A 15,573-nucleotide genomic window follows, 5' to 3' on the forward strand; every position below is an offset into this window, starting at 1 on the left:
CGAAATGAATCCGTGTTCATTCGGTTTTGCAGAAACATGGAAAAAATATCGGCTGCTTGGTACAAAATTTTGCGGCATGGTGCAATAGGTAACGGAAAACAAATGCGTGTGTTATTACCATCTTTGTAGGCCTATAAGATTAAGGTAGCTGGTTTCGTAAGCGTACAGTCGGCCGTCTCGTCCTTATATAAAACAAAGAGAAAGAAAAATATCAAGAAAAAGATGAGAAGTTGAAAGAGGCATTTTCAGCATTTATTTACTAGTCATATCACGGAGAGAGAGAGAGAGAGAGAGAGAGAGAGAGAGAGAGAGAGAGAGAGAGAGAGAGAGAGAGTATTTTTCAGGGTGCATGACTTGTGACTTTAAATGAAGTTGAAGTTACCAAAATGGTTAAAGACCTTTGGGAACTTGCTCTCATTGTCGGATTCAAGAAGGAAATGTAACGGTAGAATGTCCACTATTTGCACTGATTAATATTCACTCCTGGAATATGGAACTCTCTTCCAGTCTCACCTAACTTGCCTTCTTTGAAAGCCTTGTAACGCCCACTTTCCCTACACTGGCAGAGCTTGAATTTGGTACCCTTGGACGGTTCGGTCTATTCCCCATTATAGAAATTAATAATGATCAGGTATGATATTCATACATCATTCTATATTTATAGTATGAGCGCACACAGACACACACACACACACACACACACACACACACATGTATATATATATAAAGCTACCTATTTTTTTGGAAAATTTCCAATCATTCTTTATTTATTATTTGCCTCGTATTAATTTACTTCACAGATTTGCACAGCGAGATCTGTTGTCTTGATTGTATATTTATAAACTAACAGGTAATTTAACTATTTTTATACATAATTGTAAATGAAATTTGTTGTTTTTTAGTTTCTATTCCAATTGATAATAACATCCAACAACCGATGTTAAAGATAAACACGGAAGCAGAAAGTCAAAGCTTTTTAGAAATAAACTAGTCTCATGTTGAGGAATTTTCCCTCGAACCTGAGAAATTTCCCCACGGTTGTTGTTTTAGGAAATAAACTAGTGTCCAAACATTGATTTCCGCCATGTCGGTTTAAGGATACGCAACGAATTCCAGCAAGTTTGCTATATTTCAAAGTAATGTTCCTTAATCTTGTTCTTCTTGGCTTCAGCCTTTATTTTGTTGTCTAAGCGGAGCGTGATTCTCAGTTGTAGTATAGGATATTTGGAGATGGATACTTGGGATAACCGGAGACGGTCGAAGTAGGGAAAATCGGCTTAGGATTTTATTTCCCAGATCCCTTAACAGAAGCTTAATTCATCCGGGTCTACTCTGGGATCGACTCAAGAGAGTCTAGATGGTTGGGTCTGGTCTCGATAGTCGATCAGCGGGAGTTTCGACCACTTGGTCCAGCCCCTTTGGACCTCATTCTGGTCGAGATTCAAGTTTTTGTCGTGTTATGTTTGTCCAGTGAGATATCCCCGGCACCTTGCAGGCAAACCTTGCTGGCTGCAACCATGGCGGAAGATTCAAACTACGAAAACCATCCTTGCTCTCTCGTCTCTCCGCATCTTTCGTTTTCTATCTCTTTCTCATGAGATGAAATCCATATACTTATGTCTTTCCAGCATACACAGTACATAAAAAAAAATATATTTTTTCACTCCCAAGTGAGGACTGCTAATTTTCTACATTTTTAAGTCGTCTGTAATTTATCGTATTTTGAAGATATATCTAGAAAGCGGAAGAAAAGAACGAAGCTCATGAGATTTCACGTCAGGATTCGTAAAGACTTTCCTTCCTTTTGTGAGTCAGATATTTAATTGTTTGATACCCATGGTGAGAGTGATATGTTTCTGAATTTATCAGATATTTCTGATTTTATCAAATATATTTAACGAAAAATGAATCCATATAAATAATATATATATACATATATATATATATTTTATATATATATATATATATATATATATATATATATATATATATATATATATATATATATAATATATGGATGTGGTGCAGGTGCAGAAGAGATAAAGTATATGATAGCAGATTTGTTTTAGGACAGAAACCTGGATATTTTGTCCCCTTGTAGGACAAAAATGAAATGGCAGTGTGCCCAGGAATGAGCAGGACAAAGAATGATTGTACATTTGTTTTGGGTTGTTCTACATTATACAGTATATATACAGTATATATATATATATATATATATATATATATATATATATATACATATATATATATGTGTGTGTGTGTGTGTGTGTGTGTGTGTGTGTGTGTGTGTGTGTGTGTGTGTGTGTGTGTGTAAATCTACTGGTGCTTCGTAGTTACAAGCATATCCAAATGTATATGGAATTCAGAGAAGTTAAGAGGGAAATTGGGGCTATTAAATTACATATATACTGTATATATATATATATTTATAAATATATATATATATATATATATATATATATATATATATATATAGTATATAATATATATATATAAAGTTAAAGTCCTCCTGGGAAATGAAGATATATGTATGTATGTATGTATATTATATATAACAGGAGTAAACGTTATAATAGTGAATGTACAGTATATGGTCCAGGAGTGGAAAAAGAGGCAGTGTGAAAGAATCTCTTTTAGAAAGTTGGATTGTGTCAGATACAGGCTCTCAGAACTTGAATTCAGTGAAAGAGTGAAAAAAAGGTAAAATTGGGAAATGAAATAGACTGAATTTACGTATGATTTATATACAGTGAAACTATTATCTGAAAGGTTTTGTTGTTCAGAGAATAGAGTTTAAAGAGGAATGTCTGGAGTTAGAGAGCAGGATAGAGATAGTGTGAGGTTCATGAAATGTCTGAAGTGAAAGACTGATTCTTTATTGTTGTTGTTGTTTCAGATTTAGCTGGTCTTGTGCCAGCACGGGCTCTTGCTCCTAGAGCAGCCCGTAAACTTTATTGTTCTCGACAGGTGTTTATAATGAGGAAAGCGGACGGAAAAGTAGCGGGCGACCTGAGACCCCGTTGCGTCCATACAGAATTTGTGTTTGTTAACAGGCATAAAAAGACATGCAATGCGTTACAGAACATGTAAAAGGCATATATTATATATATATATATATATATATATATATATATATATATATATATATATATATATATATATATATATATATATATATCGGCGGAAAGGCCGTACAATGATGCATACAATGAGATACATAAAGATTTTGAAATAATAACAAGTTACATATATGACATGATTAATGTACATATGAGGAGCGAAACACAAGAATGGAGTGCGATTTGCCCATACAGTAATAATACCACTGACAGATGTGGATATGAGATACTGATGGAGATGTAGATGGCTTGGACATGTCCTTCGCACAGCCTCAGGGACAGTTGTAGGTGATTGTGTCAGCTGAGCTCCTGTGGCCACCAGAAAACTTGGAAGTCCTAGGCCTACTTAAATGAAAACTATTAGTAGGGAGGCTGGATATTTAAATTAGATAAAGCACAAGATGTTGTAAATGGCGTGATTTCACAAATGCCCTTTAAAATTAATAAACTGATCGTATAATTTTCAAATTATTAAAATGAAAAGAGAAAAAATTGCATTGGACTTAACCTTTACATATGCTTTCTTCACATCCGCTCACGCGCTTTAACACGCAGCCTTATAGCAAACAGGATTACTCTATTAATCCTGATAACAAAGAAGTAAGTAATATTACTAAATTCTTTCCGTAGTAAGTCAGCTTTAAAGTCTTGCATAAACCGTGTTCGCAGACTTGTGTGATAACCACCTGTTGTGGTGTTTGAAAATTTAAATATTAAGGTGAGATATAGGCGAACTGTTAAATGGGCCTACTTAAATAACAATACCTTAGACCTGTTATTGTCAACGATGGAAATACCTAACCAGTTACAGAGGGCTTTTGTTTATACTTGGGCCGTGATTAAATATTGATTCGAAATATATTTTTTGTGGCGTTAATAATTAAAGCAGTTACACCTCCTAGCCAGAGTTAGTAAATCAGTCATTGATTTTCCTTGCGGTGAGATGAACTACCTTATCTACCTTAGACATCCAGGTTAGGACACTTTTTTTTTTTTTTTGGTACCTATTTACTATAGCCTAACGTGTACGTACGACATTGTTGGGTATTTTTAATTTTTATTTTGTTTAAATTTGAGAAGGGAGATTTTGCTAAAAAATACCTTGACTTGTTTCCACACAGTGGCACCTCTGTTAGGGTAAAACTATGGATATGAGAACATTTCATTTCAGTTTATACATTAAGTAGGATAATTATAATTATATAGATGCCTTTCATATTGCAATTGCTCGTTTTTGATACGGATGTAGGTCTGTTCGTTATTGTTGAGTAAGCTGTTACCTAATATTTCAGTTAGACGAATTCGACATTCATTTCTGAAGCAAATGTAACCCATTATAACCCTCATCCACAACTACAGGTTGGAGTGATTGAGGAAGGAGGGGTTTGGAAACCTGGTTGGTAAAGAATGCAACCCCATAGGTTAGGTTAGGTTAGGTTCTTGTTCATCCCTGGATTTAACATTTTTTTTTTTTTTTTTTACTCTTTCTGCCAATCTTGATTTCACACCATGCTTCCTAGAGTAGTGTTAAATAAAAAGGTTTTGCAGTTAACCAAGAATGTGCAGGGAAGTGAAAATTCAAAATTATATGGAAAACCTTTGGAATAACCATGGTTCATTGTTTTAAAAAATCTCTGTGCTGTATTACCTGCAAGTTACTTGGTCTAGAAATGCCAAACCATGTCTTAAAGTCCACATCCTAATACAGACCAATATAACACATTCTTAACTCCAGCATCTTTAAGACACTCCTTATTATAATCCTTTTCATTATTATAAAAGTTTTTTGTTGACTTTTTTGTTATATGTAAAATATATTTTTCCACTCTTCCCTTCATTGTGCATATAATATTTGAACTCTCATCAAGTTTAGGTCTTCATTTATTCATTTTTCCTTGATTTCTAAGGCCTGTACAAGACTTGACCTTGCCACTTCCTTATCTACTGCCCCTCTGACCAACTGTTCAAATCCTCTCTCATCACATGTTCAAACTCCCTTATTCTGTGAGACCTCAGTCTGGTTTCCAGCCACTGGCCACCCCACTAGAACATTTCATTTAGTTTTACATAACGCCATTCAGCTCATTTGGATGTTTGTCATATCAAAATTGCAGACATGTGACACTGATGTGACAGATCCAATTTGATACCTCAGATTCAGCTGTGTTTCATAATATTGTAAAAAGTTGTTCAAGTCTTATCATTCTTATCAGAGCTAAGAAACGATGTAGGCCTGTTCGTTATCATAAGGTAAATTATTACATATTATTTCTGATATTACAGCCTCCCTCTTCCCATCTAACAATATTGAGGGGAACAGTCAGGTCAGGTTGGTCCACGAGGAGACGCCTGGTTAGCTAAGAACGCAATCTCGTAGAGTAGGTTAGGTTCTTGTTCATCCCTGGATTTTACATTTTTTTTCTTTCTTGGTTTCACCCTGTGCTTCCCATGGTATGGTTAAATAACAAGGTACAGTATTTTAATCAATAATCAAATATTTGCAATGAAGTGAAAAGTCAAAATTATATGAAAGACTTTTGGAATAACCATGGTTCAGTATATTAAAGAAATTCTCAGTGCTGTATTTACATGCAGGTCACTTAGTCTAGAAATGCCAAACCCATGTCAAAAATAGTCCACATCCTAATACAGACCAGTATATCACATGCCTAACATCAGCATCTTTGAGACTTCTTATTGTTGTTGTCATCATTACCATATTTTTTGTTGACTTTTCTTTATACTTTATGTCCTGTGCACACAATATCTGAACTCCATCAGGTATAGGAGTCTTCTTTTATCCCTTTTTTCCATGATTTCCTGAGCTTTCCTACGGACTTTACCATGCTACTTCCTTATCCACTGCTCCTCTGACCAACTGTTCTCATTCTTTCTCATCTTATGACCAGACCACTTTATAGTGGGAGACCTGGGTCTGGTTTCCAGCTACTGTGGTGGTATCCTATTTCTCTCCTACTTCCTAATTCGTAATTCAATCTTCCCATAGTACTCTGGCCATGAATCCTTACATTCTATACTAATACCTTTTAAAAATTTTAATTTTCTCAGATCACATGTTTTTACTACAAAAAAATAGTACAGGCCTATGTACAATCATAAGACATCTGTAAGATGACAAAAGTGAAATACAGTACAGACTTTATACCACAGGTACTACTGTACTTTGGTCATGTATTGTGCATTTCAGTGAAAATCCTGAGTCCTATCAACTTCCTGGCCTAACTGTGCTTCCACAGACTTCCCTGTGACAATTTCAGACAGTACTCTTGGACCTGATATTTGTTATTGTCTTATGCTACAACTAAAAACGTTTCAGAATTTTTTTTTAATTATCTGATGATGTACTTTAAACAAATTTCAATAGTCCCATTAATAGCCTTGCTAAAAAATGTTCACTAATTATAGGCATTAAAAATGTCTGTCCAACAAAATGTGTAAGTCTCCACACCCAGCCCATCGTACCATTACACTGTTCTGTATAGTGTATACATATTTTTTTTAAATTCCACCATTTTCAGTATGTTACATAGTTCCAATCACTAACGCTATCCATAGCAAAATTATAGTCATTAACATTTTATGAAAAATACATATTTTTTTTAAATTCCACCATTTTCAGTATGTTACATAGTTCCAATCACTAACGCTATCCAAAGCAAAATTATAGTCATTAACATTTTATGAAAAATAAGTCAATTTGAAGGTGGAATGGCATATAGAATTTTGGCCCAAGGCCAAGTGCTGGGACATATGAGGTCATTCAGCTCTTAAAGGTAAATTGAGTTGAAAGGTTTTAAAGGTGTAACACGAACAAAACCTTGCAATTGCACTATGAAACAATTGTTAGAGAGGGTGGAAAGTAAGATGGAAGAAAGAGAACACGAACAGATGTACAGTGAAAGGAATGGAAGGGGTTGCAGCCAGGGGCTGAAGGGATGCTGCGAAGAACTTTAAGTAATGCCTACAGTGCACTGCATGAGGTGCACTGACGGCGCTACCCCCCTATGGGGCAATTTGAATGTGTTCAGATAGGTGTGGAAACAAAGTGAAATGGAAGTGAACGACAATGTTTTCAAGTCCAACTGTGATAAAATAGTCATTTAACTTCACTAAAACTGGTGCTGATGGCAGTTTATTCAAGAATATCTAAAGTATTATAAATGCATCATTAGGAGATTCTAATGAAAAATGCATGAAATATGACTGAAATACTAATTGAAGTGTTTCACTATTTTACAGAAATCTAGTGATGTAGTAAATACCGTTTTTAATAATTTCATGTACTGTTCTCATGCCATTAAGATCTAGTATCATAGTTTGTGTATAAATAGATTGGAATATAAAATATATTTTCCATATACAGTATTATTTATTCTTTTATATTTTGTACAGATGGGCATGTGTGGATCACAAATGACTATTCTCCGACCTAATCCAAAAAAGGGGCACAGGTATGAAGGAATGCAAAAATGGTGAGTGCAGATTTAAGACTTGTCAAAAGTATCTTGTTTTAAATAACCGTTGAGAATTTTTTTTTATTTTACAAGAGACATTTGAAATTGCTATGCAGCAGTTTACTAATATAAAAAACACCCAGTTTAAATAAAAAAAAGTTGCATAATGTCCAATAAAAAATAGATTTTTCAGTCAGGTGACCTTACTGGTGATAAACTCTTTTTCCATTATTGCGAATTGTTAAAACATAACATTTCTAAGAGGTCTGTAGGTTCTTTTGAAGCTTAATCCCAGCATTTTCTTTTCCTTCTTACTTTTTTATTTGGTAAGGTGTTGGTTGAATGAAATATAAAATTTAGGCCAAGCACTAGGGCCTATGAGGTCATTCAGTGCCGAAAGGGAAATTGGGAGTAAAAAGGTTTTAAAGTTGTAACAGGAGGAAACATCTTAGTTGCAGTTGTTAGGAGAGGGTGGAAAGTAAGATGGAAGAAAGAGTAAATGAACGGAGATATAATACAAGGAATGAAAGGGGATGCTGCAAAGAACCTTAAGTATTGCCTGCAGTACAAAGTGAGAGGTGCAGTGACAGGCTGACAGCACTATCCCCCTGTGAGGTTCGGTGTTGATTGTTTTAGACCTATTCTTTGTACCCCTTAGTGAGCTATTACCCTTTTCTTTATACTGTACAGTGCATGTATTGAGCTTATCAGAGCTTGAACCAGGCAAGTTTTTCTAATCATACAGTACAGTGGTTTGTGTTTTTATGTATGCATGTCTACCTGTCATGAACTTTTCACATAACCATTGCATGTCTTCAGAACATACGTCAGCTCAAAGTATTTTTGGGTAAAGAGGATTCAAATGGGGACCATGCCTCCTTCCAAGGGAAGAATGTTAAGAAACAGTGGAAATATGTAGTGGCTCATTTGAAATTTCAAATGAAAATATGAGACCTTGCAGCCACTGAAACATTCCTTATGTAATGTAGGTTCAATTTTGTCCAGACTATGGCTCCAGGGTGCCAGGCAGGGTCTGCAATAGAGGTAAAAAAATTTACCTAGGAATATGGAGAAAAATTATTTGAAAATCTCAAGAACAAAATGCTACAGTTCATCAAATTAGTATGCAGTTATTATCCCTTTACTGTAGATTCAAATTTGTTCAAACTCAGGTTGGGACCACATAGGGGTCAAAGTTATGGGTGAAAAATCGTATCAGTATATTTTGAGGTGTAGTAAGGTGGCTTAGGTAAGCATTGTAGACTATGAACCTCATAGTAATAGCTCTGGTATGGTGTGATTTGCTGTCTAGGGTTAGACTTCAGCTGTTTATGGTCAGGTTCTTGTCATCCTCTCTTTCTCACTCACACATACCCAAGTTCTCACTGTTTTGCCATCATGTGGAAGATATTGAAACAAAAATACTACAAGAATATGGTAGATTACAAAAGATGGCATGAAAGTCTTAACCATACATGTTGGATATCATACTTAGATGAGATACTGTAATATAATGTTTCATAGAAGAAATGATTGCAAAGATTTTGAGAAATGAACTTCATCTTAGAAAATGATAAAAATTGAGTTAATCCTGTACCCAAGGAATTCACTGTTTTTAATTAAATTTAAAGAGCCTTTAGTAAAACATCTGTAAGTTCTATCAGGAACAGGGGATAAAAGGTGTTGTATTGGTATGAAGTTATGTCTTGGATTAGAATATTTGGGGTATGAGTATTTGTTTTCATATTCCAATCAAGTTACTTAATCATTAATATAATAGAAAAATTTACAGTATCATGGACTTTTCAAAAGGTATTTTGAAAGGTCCTTCCCTTTATTGCCAGTTAATGTTTCTCAACTAGAGTGGAATGAAGATGAGTAGTGTGTATGTTTTTTCATGAATGCACCATACCCATGTCTCCCAGACTTCGTTTGTATCCCTTATGGGTGCTATGATTAATTTTTTTTTACCATAATGCTTGAGGACCTGAAAGTGTACTGAAAGCAGAAATTATTCCCAGACGAGCTTTTTTCACTCATTCTCTGTTTCAGATGAAAAAGCCTATGCAAAGAGGAGGGAAATGTCATAAATTTATCTAAAGAAATTCTTTTGAACTGTAAAATATGTTCTTGAAACTTTCAAATTCTGTTGAAAACAGAAAGAAATCATAGATGCAGCAAAAGTTTGCATCATGATAAACTTTTGGACTCGATTCTCCATTTCAGACCAAAATCCCCATACAATGGCAAGGGAAATTTTGTCCTAAATGTAGTAAAGAAAATTCTTTTGGGCTGCAGTACTTCAGAACCAAGAAATACATGCATAATATATCAAATTCTTCCACAGTTACAGAAAATCTGTATTCTTGACCCCAAACCCTGACACTCCCCATGGCTGTCACACCCTACCCTTGTGGTGCCTGTATATTGCCTCTGTTAGAGCCCTGACATATCAGATCCTTTTATGTGATACAAAATTATTGAGCGCTTGTTTAATGTATCATGATGGTAATAATAATTATTTAAACCATTGTCCTGAGTTATCTTGAATGTCAACATTCTACAAGATTATTTCAGTCAGGAACTTGCACAAGATTTTTGGTGTTCTACTCTTGTTGAAGAGTATCAGCTCCCACATCTCTTCGAAACCCCATGGTATCACTATTGCTTCTGGGGAAAGTCTCACTGGCAATGTTCTCAGTATTAATGCTCAAATGTTCAAGATAGAAAATGCTACTTTCAAGTGCTGTGCCTGTTTGACCAAAGCCGGAGAATTCTCATTTACTGCACATTCAGTATACACTACAGTACAGTATTTGCTTTTAGATTTAGCTGACCATCTATTCAGTATTTTATTGTATGTTACTGAGCTCTATAGTTCCAAATAAGGTAATTTACTCGGCAGAAGCGTGCTTCTCAGGTTAATGGACTTTTGGCATGTTCCATACAAGTTTGTACATTTTGAATAACAATTGCCAAATTAAGAGAGTTATCACTTCCAAGCATATATGTTATGGAGAATCAAACAAAGCTTCTGAATTAAAACTTTTAATAAGAATTTACTGAAAATGGCTAAAAAAGAAAATGATAATCATAAAAATATAAAATCTAGGAAAAAGGTATGAATTCACTTTCAAAACAATATCTGTGTATTTAAAAAAAAATGGTCTATTTTCAATCAATATGGGCTAATAAAATAAATACAAAATCACATAAGCCTGTGATTATGGTTCTAACTTTAGATCCTGACACAATCAACTCAATAAAACTACGATAGTTATCAAATATTTTGCATATAATAGAGCACAGTACCATTACTATGAAAGGACGTACGATTACAGTGTACGGTATGTTATGACTTGCATATTGAATCAAAAACCTTCGTAACAGCATTTAATCTGTTCTTGCAGAACTTGTACAAATTAGGTCAGCAGTTCAGCATTTTAGTAATAACTAGTGTGCGGTAACACTGAGTATTTAACCTATTGTTGATAAATATTTGAAAGGAAAACATCACTTTGGAAAGCAATACTTGAAGGAAACCTAAACTAATCCACTCACTTCCTCTCAGCCTTGAAAACATGTAAACAGTCATGACTATTATCACCTGACTTACACACTAACAGAACTAGAAAAATATCAGGTAAACAAAATACTTATATGTTTTCTTATTTCCATACAACTAAATTTACATGCTTACTTTTCATACTCTTACATTTTATATATATATATATAGCATTTATGTAAACTACTTATTATAAAAAATCTTACATCTATTATCGAAGCCATCTATTTTGAAAAAAACTAATTAAAACGAAATATACTCAAAACATAAAACTCAGTTCAAGGGATTCCTTAAGGTCACATTACACACATCTTCAACTAACTGTACATTGCAGTACAAAATTTGCATTTGCTGTACTTACCTAAATTAGAGATCATTGTTTTAAATAAATCAACTTTTTCCAACTAATAGCTAACATAATGATAACTACTCAACTTACAGTACATCACATAAAATATATCTCCTGATTATGGTTGTCTAAGTACTTAACCAAAAGTTACTGAGTAGAGATTTTAAACACCAGATCATTGAATAAAAAATAACAGAAGACAACAGTAGTGTAAAATACTACCATATCTTTAGTAATGAATTATGCTCACCCTTCTTATAGCAATTTCACCATCACTGGCCACTGCAGAAGCTTGTGAAACATTAACCAATAAGTAACTACTGGTATTAGTCTAACAAGTAACTTAACCTATTGTGACCAAAATGTGACAATCAGCAGCCTATATCTCACAGATCTTTTCTTCTCTAATATGGTACGTGACATGCAGCAAACTCCTATTTCCTCTTATCAATGAACATCCTAAAATGGCTCAACAACAATATATGTTCCACTAACAAGCTGAAAATTCTGGTTACATCTAACTGTATGCTATAATAAATACCTGAGGGTTAGTTATATTGATGTTTCTTATACTCAAGGAGTATCTAGGTTATCTGAAAGAGGACTAGAGTTATCGTTTGAGAAAGAACTGGCACTGCCTCCTGAACCATCATTACTTTCATGCCAACCATAATTATCACAATCTGCTACTGATGAATTTAAGTACTTCAATGCACAGGTATCTGTTTTATGTGGCCTTTCATCAGCACTTGTACTGACCAGCGAGTTCTCATTTCCACAGTAGAGAAAGTGATCACCTTTTTTCTCTACTCCTGTCCAGCCCTCTACACATTCTTCATTTTGTTCCACATCTTCTTCGTCGTCTTCATCAATTGATTCCTGGCTTTCTGTTCCATCATCTTCAGATTCTTTAAAGGTGATTTGAATTTCTAAACTGACATCCCTATGGCTTCTCACATTTTCGTAGTCTGATAATTCACTCTCCTTGTCATTATCATAATCTGAGTAATTGCTGAAAGTGGATACATCAAATCTACGATACTCTGCAGAAAGATTCTCCAGGCTGCTCCTGTCTTCTGAACTCTGTTGAGACAAGGTGTTACTGCTGGTACTCAAGTTGTCGTAGCATGTAGCTACAAAAGGAAAAAGATTCATGTCACTAACAGTTAGAACTAGATTGTATGTTTAAAAAAAAATTTAATCAAACAAGGCAGAGTAGTATAGTGAAAAACAGTAAATGTTATTCTAGGTAATTCTAAGGACTAGCAAACACTCATTGTAGTATCATTTTTCCATCTTCTTGAGGTAACAAAGAAATACCTGCCTTTGTTTATGGATTACCGTAAGAGATAATCAACATAATATAGCTGAAATGTAGTACAAGAAGTAACCCATTCATAAGGTAGTTCAGCTGAACACCATAATACACTACCAAATGAATACTGCTCTTATCATCAATGCATAATACCTCATTCTAGAGCAACTGTGCAACAGTTCATTCCAGTCCCTCTAACCAAATCCTAGTACCAATATCAACATTCATAGGCCTTCTGGCATTCTGTAACAACTATAAGCACACTACCTGTCACCTAGAGGTTCAATGATACCTTGCATTCCTAGCCCATCAAATATGTGAATAATCAACATCCTACAAAAATGTCACAACTTTATCCCATACATATTGTCACCATGTTCTGCATTTGAAAGTCAAATAAAATCAAATGGAAGAATAAGAAAATACAGTATAAGAATCAAAATTTCAAGATTCTCACACAAAACCAAAATAACTAATTTAACTAAAAGAATATAAAGTATACCACAAATAAAAACATACTTTGTCATTAACTTGCACAAACTTATGATGCACATGCCAAACAAAACTGGCTTTAATTTGTTAATGACAGCAGCAATAATGATTGAAATTAAACCAGTCAATAGTCATAAGTTGCACACACACACACACACACACACACATACACTTCAGTCTTAGAGAGGAAAACATGAAAAAGCAAGAATACAGCAAGATCACATTAATTCAATTAAACAACAACAGTAATTACACAGTTACATAAGCAAAGCAATCAAAAACATTTGTGTATACATGCAGAACAACTTAGGATAAGGTTGTGACTTGAAAGACTGTTATGAATTTCAACTTCACCGCAACTCTGACAGCTTTTAAAAGTAATGTACTGAATTACTGGATGTTATTTGGAACCGAACTTCCTGTGGCATTGACGGAATAATTAGATAAAAATTCCAGAGGACTAAGGATAAAATTCTAAAAATAGTTAAAAAATAAATTGTACATTATAAGTCAAAAATATCATTTGTGCAAAAATGATAAAATTTGAAATGGTTGCAGATGATCAGCTGACATATCCCACAAAGGACATGTGCAAACCCTCGCCAACCCCCTTCATTACTATCTCATTTACATGCAAAATATCTGTAACTTCCTTTATGGTATCATTTCTAACTATACTGCCATCTGACTTCTCATATCCTTCTTAAAGCTTTATTCTGAAATTGACAAAGTCATGAGATATAGTTTGTCATATAATGTGTTGCAATACAGATTGTATTAGTTGAGTATATTAATTTTGTTTGTAATTTCAGTCTATTTGGCTTCCAAATCTTATTCAGATTTGCATGATTTACTTTTAATTAAGTATTAAACTAAACTCCATCTAAAGAGAATGTGTACTGAATATTATTGTTTTTGAAAGATTTGACCTCATTACAGTTATTTCATTCCTAAAAATACAAAGATACCATATACTTTTCGTGAGACTCAGTTCTTCACTAATGATAACAGTATGAACGAACTCCCAATGTCCACCCCATACCCTGTCCCAAAAAGATAGCACCAACATAACTGGAGTGGTACAAATGTAAACTAACCCACCTGTTGGCGTGCAAACCAAACCAAAATATCCAGAGTCCTATCCCAAACATCCACCTACCCAGGTATTGATTATGACAGATGATAGCACCCTTGAATCCAAGATTACTGAGAGGTTAAAAAACCACCAAGGCCCCCACTATTGGGGGGTTTCAAAAGTGAAGGCCAATCCCAGCTGGGGAACTGACTCCAGACCAAGACAGTATAAGAGAGTTAGATCAGAAAGCAAGATGAAAAGAGGCAAAGTTAATTAAATGAAGTAAAGTATTTACAACTGCAACAATAGGATAGAAAATGAACGAAAGGAAGCAGGAACATGAAAAATGTTGGAGTAATAATGAGTATAGAGATATTTAGATTCAAACTGGGAGAAAAGAGATTTCCAGATTTGAGGGCCCTTTTGCATATCATGGTTCTAGAATGTGACTTTAACAAGGTGGGGTAATGATGGATTACAACAGGTGGATGCTAATACATGTAATTACATACATAGGCATTTTGCCATCAACATGCTGCAAAAATCTTTTTTCTGGTAAAAAGGAAGACAAAAGGCTAATGCTCTACATTTTTGGAATAAAAAATCTAATTTCTGGTAATGCTCTTAGGGGTAGAAGATATTTATTGTAAATTAGTTTAATGAGACCACCGAGTCTAATTTCTGCTCTCTCAAAGAGGTAAGGCTGCGTCCCCACGATCGAGCTTTGTTCAACGAACTTTGTCCTGTGTGACATCAGGAGCGGGCAAACTTCTGACTTTGCCCGCTGTTTCTCCGCTTCTGACGTCACATCGGACAAAGTTCGTCAAGCAAAGCTCGATCATGTGGTTACAGCCACCCTAAAGGATTTTTTGTAAATGTTAGGTCAACATTGGAGCAAAGCAAAGTGAAGGAAGTTGAACAAGCTATTGCAAAACAACATACAGGGATTGGATGAAAAGCAAAAGAAGAAAGCAATACAGCAGGGGCTAAGGGGATACTGCAGGGCTAAGGGGATACTGCAATAAAACCTGTGGTACCACCTACAGTGTGGAATACAAAGCACACTGTAATAGTAAACTCCAACATAGGAGTAGACATTTGATATACAAGTGTATAACAAACAGCTCCAATTGTTTGCAAGAAAAAGATTTTGGGGGGGCTCTGTAATTGGAATTGAAGC

The 15,573-nt window shown here is 34.7% G+C and overlaps 1 protein-coding gene and 1 long non-coding RNA gene across 6 annotated transcripts in view; one reads left to right on the forward strand and one right to left on the reverse strand.

Moving 5' to 3' along the window:
• LOC136836922 (uncharacterized) overlaps positions 1-15,573 on the forward strand; it is a 43,969-nt gene that overhangs the window by 16,019 nt on the left and 12,377 nt on the right. The window contains exon 2 of the long non-coding RNA XR_010852502.1: positions 7,536-7,615. This is a non-coding gene — a long non-coding RNA (uncharacterized lncRNA). The remainder of the gene's footprint in view (positions 1-7,535; positions 7,616-15,573) is intronic.
• Pask (PAS kinase) overlaps positions 10,630-15,573 on the reverse strand; it is a 61,490-nt gene continuing 56,546 nt past the window's right edge. For 3 of the 5 annotated variants that reach the window (XM_067101406.1, XM_067101408.1, XM_067101409.1), the window contains exon 28: positions 10,630-12,644. The gene's annotated coding sequence lies outside the window, so the exon portion shown is untranslated. The remainder of the gene's footprint in view (positions 12,645-15,573) is intronic. The other 2 variants (XM_067101407.1, XM_067101410.1) reach the window with 1 other exon arrangement.

Source organism: Macrobrachium rosenbergii, chromosome 57 (assembly GCF_040412425.1).
Source record: "Macrobrachium rosenbergii isolate ZJJX-2024 chromosome 57, ASM4041242v1, whole genome shotgun sequence".
Taxonomy (NCBI): Eukaryota; Metazoa; Arthropoda; class Malacostraca; order Decapoda; family Palaemonidae; genus Macrobrachium; species Macrobrachium rosenbergii.